This window comes from Pristiophorus japonicus, chromosome 2 (genome assembly GCF_044704955.1).
Source record: "Pristiophorus japonicus isolate sPriJap1 chromosome 2, sPriJap1.hap1, whole genome shotgun sequence".
Classification (NCBI taxonomy): Eukaryota; Metazoa; Chordata; class Chondrichthyes; family Pristiophoridae; genus Pristiophorus; species Pristiophorus japonicus.
The window spans coordinates 173740010-173748334 of record NC_091978.1 but is presented as its reverse complement, the minus strand read 5'-3'; the positions used below and the strand labels follow the sequence as shown (position 1 = coordinate 173748334).

The 8325-nt window shown below is 43.6% G+C and overlaps 1 pseudogene; it reads right to left on the bottom strand.

Moving 5' to 3' along the window:
* Positions 1-7768: 7768 nt before the first annotated feature.
* LOC139252465 (U2 spliceosomal RNA) lies at positions 7769-8006 on the bottom strand (annotated as a pseudogene).
* Between the last annotated feature and the right edge of the window lie 319 nt (positions 8007-8325).

Here is an 8325-nt window from a genome sequence, read left to right as displayed (position 1 = left end):
TATTCACTTGTATAAAAAGAGAAAATGCTGGAAACACTCAGCAGGTCTGGCAGGCCTATAAAATTGACTCCTTCCTAAGAGGAGATATTCCATTTGTATCCTTCAAAGAACAATCTGCTGAAGACCTGTCATTTTGAATAGAGCCTACTGGAACGTATTCTCGATGGGATTGCTTTCAACTAGGTGCTTTATTATTGAGTGGAGATTTCCATTCTCATGGTTTCTGAATGCCACTCCAGCGTAATAATGCTATTCAAAAGTTCAGTACTGCTCAGAAGTATTTAACCTAATTTTGGGTTATTGATTTTGTTGCATTCTTTCACAGACTGATTTTATCTTAGACCGTTAAAATATTTATGTTCACATAGATTAAACCAAAATTCCGCAGTGGATGTGAATCCAAAATGTGCAGATTCTTGTTTCTGCATCAGTTCTGTGGTGCTCTCGCCATTTATAACTAGTATGTATGAATTGGCTCCAAATTAACATTTACTTTGAATTTGAGTGCATGTGATAATTATTTAGTAAAGAATGCCACAATACCTATTCATAGTTCAGAGTAATGCCTACCATAATCTAGACGGAATAAATTGAACTTTTCTGATGGCAAAATTGTCAGCCTCCATTATTACTAATTAGTCACAGTTCAGTATTCTGCATTTCAACAAACATGGAAAATGTATCAATTCCTGATTCAGCCAAGAGTGGAGGGACATGGATCTGGCAAAATCACACTGAGGCCAGAATCTTCCCAGCCCTGCGTGTGCTGATTTGGAGGCGGACCTGTGTCAAAATGGCCGTGATTGACAGCAGAGGTGGGGTCCCGCTCTGAATCCGCCTCCTTGCCAGTTTCCAAAGTGCCGGGTCTGGCGGCAATTTGCATACCCGACACCGAGCTACGGGCCAGCTAATTAACATAATTAAGAAACGCTTTAAAGGTATTTAAAAATAATTTTACCAGGTACTTACCATTTTTCCAATTTTTAAGGTGCTTCCCATTGCTCAGGCATCACGTCAGGTAAGTGTGTCAGGTTCTCAATGACTCTTCATTTTTTTGACTAGTTGAGAGCTATAGAGGTGGTATAAAAGCTATCATTTCACAGCTGTTCACTTTCCAATCTCAGAAGCTGAAGCTGGAAGATACTTTTTAGTTGTATGCAGTTTGGAAGTGTTTGCAATTAATTCTATTCACTGTCACCTCCTTGGAGCAATCTCTCTCACCATTGACAGCTTGCTTCTGTCATCTCAACTTCAGTTGCCATCTATTCCATCAGCATCTGTGCCCTTGAAACAATCTCAGAATCCCACCACGATCAGTCTCAACACCAACATCACTAAACACACCAGAATCACCACCAACAACACAAACTTTCTCCGCAATCACCTGATGCTGCACAGGACACGAGGCATCAGCACCTGACCACGTTGCTGCCCGGGAGGCCAGTGATGGTCTCACCATGGGCACATTTACTTCACTTGACGCGGTGCACCCTGGCTGCCACCTGATACACCAGATTGGTACCACACCACACCAGCTCCATAAAGCATCCCTGCAATGCCCAAGCCATTCCTTTCACACTCATCACCATTGTGAGGGGGTACCCTTGTGTCTCACCATTCACTACAACTCACTAAGCCACTTCCAAAGGTGCACACAAATCTGTCCAAGTACGCAAAGTGTTCAAAATAAAGATTTCAATGTATGACAACACATTAGCAGAAACTCTACATGAACATTGGCTAAAAGACCCAAGTGCCTATCCTTGTGTGTTGTTAGTTGGTATGATTGGATGAGGGTGAGTGTGAGGTGTGGCTAGTGAGATGGGGATGTGATAATGTAGATAGAGTGAGAGGGATGGGTGGAGGTGCAAGGTAAGTTGCTGTGAGTAAGGATGTGCAGGAGTACGGTAGGGAAGAGTGATGGGGATGTGATGAGTGGCACAGCAGGATGAGGTTGAGTGTGGCTTTGCAGTAACACTTAGTGATCTGCTGAGATCATTGAAGGGTTTGCCCCACTGCAGCCAGCTCCTCCAGACATCCCTGCTTGTGCCCTCCTGTGCAATGTGCAACCAGGCTGTGTTGGTGTCCTGGTGAGGTTTATTCCACCCATTGGAAGGGAAGAGAATTTCCATGCGTGCTCTGACTCCCTCCATAAGCATCTGGAGGGAGTCATGGGAGAGCCTGGGTGCAGCCGTGCACCTTTGTGCAGTGCTTGTCAGTGTTTTCAGCACCTCAATGCTACAGAACACTGACAGAACAACTGTCAAAATCAATGTGGGCATGGTCCCTTTAAGGAAACTGGCTGATGACACATCATCAAATAACATCATCAGACCTGCTTCCTTCAATTGGCCGGGAACCTCTCAGAGTGGGTTTAACAAGCCCCATCAACGAAAGATTCTTCACATAGTGCGGGCTGGAGCCAGGAGCGGGGTCGACACCCGTCACTGACCAGCCATAATATGGATAAAAATGTGTGAGCTTGAGTTTTGATGAAGTGTCTGAATAACCACACAAGTTGAATGGATTAATTGGCCTTATCTTGTTCATTAAGCAATAGGTCTGTATTACAGTAGCATATTCCATGTTTATAACACTGAATATTTTTACACACATCCTTCTACATTTGCCAACCTTCATCCTGCCAAAGATATTTCAGTATGCTGTCTGGTATTTGTCAATTACTGTTACTGGAGCTTAGATAGAAAAGATTTCCCATTACATAAGCAGTTGAGGTTTAAATGAGGTTATAAAATATGAGCATTCTAGAGGCAGAATATCACTGTATAAAACTGTTAACCAGAAAATATGCTTGATCGTAGCTGGATCTTCCACTCTCCCAGAATGCATTGAATTTTGTCTTACAATCTGGTGGAGATGTTGCACTTTATCAAGGAGGCTTTGAGGGTGTCCTTGAAACGTTTCCTCTGCCCACTGAGGCTCACTTGCCGTGTAGGAGTTCCGAGTAGAGCACTTACTTAGGGAGTCTTGTGTCGGGCATGCGAACAATGTGGCCTGCCCAGCGGAGCTGGTCGAGTGTGGTCAGTGCTTCGATGCTGGGGATGTTGGCCTGAGCGAGAACACTGACGTTGGTGCGTCTATCCTCCCAGTGGATTTGCAGGATCTTGCGGATAAAGATCCCCACCAGCATCTGGGAATCCCTGGCCCAAGACTGCCCAAAGTAGAGAAAGAGCATCTGAGAGGGCGCTGAGCACCTTGTGTCTCATTGCCGAGAGCATGCAGAAACCAAACGTAGATAGTGGAAGGGGCAAGCAGCAACCAGGCTCCCCACCCACCCTTTCCTTCAACCATTGTCTGCTCCACCTGTGACAGAGACTATAATTTCCACATTGGGCTGTACAGCCACCTGAGAACTCACTTTTAGAGTGGAAGTAAGTCTTCCTCAATTTTGAGGGACTGCCTATGATGATGACAATCTGATATGTTGAATTCAGTCAATGTAGTTCCAACACAAATGATTGTCAATCCATTCTAACTCAAACCACAACAATCAATATAAAAAGCAATGCTGGGGGAGTTGCTGGTATTTGTGAGTGCTGGATTCTTAACCATTTGTTAATGGCATCAAAAAGTCACAATGCAAAAATCACTTTTCTTCCTTTCCCTGTAAGCCCTACTAATCTTATGTTTGTTCGTACACCAGATGGTGCTGCACTGCATGCCAGAATATAATTAATGTTTCATTTCCTTGTCACACCAGACAATAGCGCATGATTGCCTCATTGACAATAGAGTTCCAACATTATCATGAGCCTGAGTGGTTGGTTGTCAGTGCATAAAAGCTTTTCAGCTATTGCTGGGAACCTGGCTGGTAAATCTAATTGATTTTATCACTCCCTTCCCCTGTCGATCTACATGTGCCAAACTAATGAAAATAACTATTTAATAAATCTTCACATTTTACAAACCTGCTCACTACAGGATCAGGTGCTTTTTCAAAGTTTGGTGTGGAGTTAGATTAAAAAACAAGAGGAAAGAAAAACAATCATGAATTGAAAAAAGAAAAAAAAAAATAATGAAGCAGAATAACCCAAGATTGGCTTCACTGATCTGCAGAAAATGTTATAAGCAAACTATGTAGTAAATCAGCTCCATTTCTAATTTAAATTTGACCAGACAAAATCAACGATAATGTAAGCATTCCTATGAGCATGACTACAAGAACTTTTATTTATTACACAGGATATACAACACAGAAACAGGCCATTCGGCCTATCTAGTCTATGTCAGTGTTTATGCTCCACTCGAGCCTCCTCCCGTCTTTCCTCATCTAAATCTATCAGCATAACCCTCTAATCCCTTCCCCCTCATATGCTTATTTATCCTCCCCTTAAATGCATCTATACTATTCGCTTCTACCACTTGTACAGAGTTCCACATTCTCAACACACTCTGGTTTCTGCTGAATTCCCTGTTTGATTTCTTGGTGACTATCTTATATCGATGGCCTCTAGTTTTGCTCTTCCCCACATGTGGAAACACTCTCTGTACCCACTCTATCAAATCCTTTCATATTTTTAAAGACATCTATTAGGTCATATTCACTTGCTCAGAAAGTTGGTCTCACTGTTTGGTTAATTTGCAGGTGTCCAAACTAGAAAAAGCTATCAGTGTCAGTATCAGCTTGTTACTCGGCTCCTTGATCACTGCTGTTTTTTTAGTATACTCACCTGCTGTGCATAAAATGTGGCCACCACTTTCATGCCCCTTCGATGAGCTTCTGCTGCCTTACTGAAGAACTCCTGCTGCTTGCGACGATGCAGAACTCCTTCAGCCTGAAAGTCTTCATAATCTGGGTACTCTACATCCTGGAACGCATGCTCACTTTCTAACTCCTTAATGTCCTTGTTCAGCATTACCTAGAACAGACACAAAAGGCAAAAACAAATTATGTAACACTTTTAATATAAAAAAGTTTCCAGTCTCTTCACAAAAGTTTCCAGGTGCTTCACACATAGGTGTAAGGAAAATAGATACTGAGCCAGTAGTGATAGATAGATTCTGATCGGGTTTTAGAAAGTGTATGACTAACGTGGTTGAATGCTTGGTTACCTAAGAAGGGAGGAGATATGAACAGAAGGCAAGAATCAGAATGGTGCATATATGGTGAAGCAAGATCATGGAGAGATTTATAGACAAGACAAAGATTTTAGATGTAATGCACTGGAAGACAGGGAGCCAGTGCATATAAGCAAGGATGACAACCTCACCACCCACATCCCCGTCTACCTTTCTTTAGCTCCACTTTTTTCGGCATCTCTCCCAAATTACTTACAGCTGCAGTTTCAAGCTCCCAATGCCTTTAACCCTCCATTCACCACAATACCTCTGCAGCTGTTGATTTGCTCAACCACTCCCTCACCTCTACTTTTGATAGCCTTATCTCCAGCAAAACCTTTATTGTCTCCCATTCCTGCTGTTCCCTCTGATACATTCCACAAAATAATTCTTTCAAGTCTAAGGGCACGAACATGAACATATCTAGCACACTGTTTCTTAGGCAACAATATAGTCCATCCATTTGGCTGCTTTGCTCCTTCCCATTGCTCACAAAGCTAAACACACTCCTGGTCTCCCTCCCACTCTACCCCTAACCCTTATCACTTAACTGGAGGTAACAGAGAGTAGAAGTTAAGGACAGTTATACAGAGTGGGTGGGTTGTGGTGTCCCATGGGGTTCTGGCTGGGACCACTTCTGTTCATTGTACATCAATCATTTGGATATAGGCCTAGAAATTTGTAGACAATATTAAAATAGGAGCATAGTAAATAACTGAGGACAAAAGGAAGCTGGAATGGAATATTGATAAGATAATGAAATGGAGAAAAAAGTGGCAGATGGAATTCAATGTCAGTAAGTGTGAAGTGATATATTTTGGTAAAAATAAAAGTAATAATTATAGGTTGAACGGGCGAAGGCTGGATGATGTGGAAAAGTAGAGGGTTTTGGGGGTTCAGGTTTATAAGACATTAAAAGCAGCACCTTAAGTGGATAGGGCATTGCAAAATGCAAATGCATTAGTTGGCCCTGGGTTCTAGGGATAGATTGGGGACAATGAGAGTTCTCGCAATCTTACGCCGCAACTTCGGCCGATGATTGGAACCTCGGAGAAATGGCATAAACGCTCACAGAAATTCTACCACAAAATGTTTAAAAGGATGAGCAGAAAATTTGTTTTTTTGTGTCTATTTCTACTGCTTGTTTTCACTATCTTTAAATAAGTGCTGATGTCATAATTGGTTGAGCTGACAAGGAATAATTGCTGAACCTGAATTAATGTGCACAGAGATATGGGGCTGGATTTTTGGCTGATTTGTGCCCCATTTAGCGCCACAGCGGGGTACAAAAAATATTTTTGGGTCATGAAACGAGGCGCACAAGATTTTGCGCACAGGCGGAACATTCACCAATGGTTTTGTGGCAGTGCTAAAACTTACCACCCTGCCGCTGTTTTGACTGTTGGGATGACATTAATCGTCATGTATTGATGGGCTCAGACCCCGGGCAGAACTTTCGAGCATTTCGCCCGATTTAGTGTTCGCCCGAGAACCCGACCAGAAGGACCCAGGGCGCACCAGGCGCTAACGACGTCATGTTGAAAGCGAAGGAGGAAGTCACAGTTGTGAGTGATTAAAAGTATTGGGAGAAGAATGCTGTGTTACTGCTTACTTTTGATTGTGAAGTTTATGTGAGTTTCTAGTTTGTTTGATAAATGACATTTAAGGACATTTTAAAAGATGGGGGTCATGCTCGGTTGGTTCATCCTGGCTGCTATTGCCATACGGCTTCAAGTTGGAAGAAAGCTTATTGTTGATCATTTGCAACGTAATCGAAAAGGTCACAGATGTATGGGGTGGAGGCCTTACCCCCACAAGTTTACATGGAACATCACTCATACCTCCAGCTCTCTGAGGCACAATGCATTAGAAGGCAGTGCTTCTGAAAAGAAGTGCTGACAGAGATATACCAGCTCCTACAGGCAGAACTACAGTCTACCAGCGGCAACAGGACTGCACTGCCCGTCGAGGTGAAGGTGACTGTGGCATTTGCCTTCTATGCCTCCGGCTCCTTTCAGGCATCAGTGAGGGACATATGCTTCATCTCGCAGCATGCTACACATTGCTGCATTCGTCAGGTGACTAATGCACTGTACGCACATAGAATGGACTTCGTAAACTTCCCAATGACCAGGGAGACCCAAAATGAGAGGGCTATAGGTTTTGGATGATTTGCTGGCTTCCCCAAGATTCAGGGTGCTATTGACTGTACACACATCACCCCCTGCAAGCACCTTTACAGAATCCGAAACCGAAAGGGATTCCACTCCCTGAATATACAGATCATCTGCGACCATACTCAGCACATCATGGCAGTCAATGCCCAATATCCAGGGACCATTCATGATGCTTTCATCTTGCGTGAGAACAGAATCCCATGCATGTTCCAGCATTAACCACAAGACCAGAGCTGGATGCTCGGGGACAAAGGTTACTGCCTCGCTACCTGGCTCATAACCCCCCCTCCAGAACCCTCAGACAGAAGCTAAGCATTGCTATAATGAGAGCCATGCAGCCACACGCAACATCATTGAACAGACAATTGGAGTGCTCAAGCAGCACTTCTGATTTTTTTTTTAAATTTTTCATTGTCAATCTTTCCAATTCTTTGTCAAATCACAAACGCCAGAGGTCACCTTGCACACATCAAGGATCACTCTGCGCCAATGCTCTTAGCCAAAAGGCCTAGAGCCACTGCACCGTTCCTGGAAGTACTGCAATACCAGGTTCGTGCCGTGGAGGTGGATGGGTCAGGCCCCCCACACACCTCCGTGGAGGTGGATGGGTCAAGCCACCCCACCCACCTCCTATTTCCAAAAAGCATAGGAGAACCACCTTCCTGATCCAGGGAGAACCACTTTGGGGTCATGGTTACTCCCCTGTCAGGTCAGTTACGCATGATCTTAGCCAAAAGGCCGAGACGCCTCCTATTTTGATGCCTGGACCACTCTGGAGGCAGCCTACAATACTCCCCTCAGCAGGTCTCTGAGTTCATTGTGGTATGCTGCATGCTACACAACTTAGTTATTATGAGGGAATCGAAATACAAAAGCAAAATACTGCGGATGTTGGAATCTGAAATAAAAATAGAGAATGCTGAAAATCTCATGGATCAAGCAGCAATTGTGGAGAGAAATACAAAGTTAACGTTTCAGGTCGACGACCCTTCATCAGAGCTGCCGAATATTCGAAAAGAGCACATTCTTAAGCACTGAAAGGGGAAGGAGAAGAAAGAACAAAAGGGAA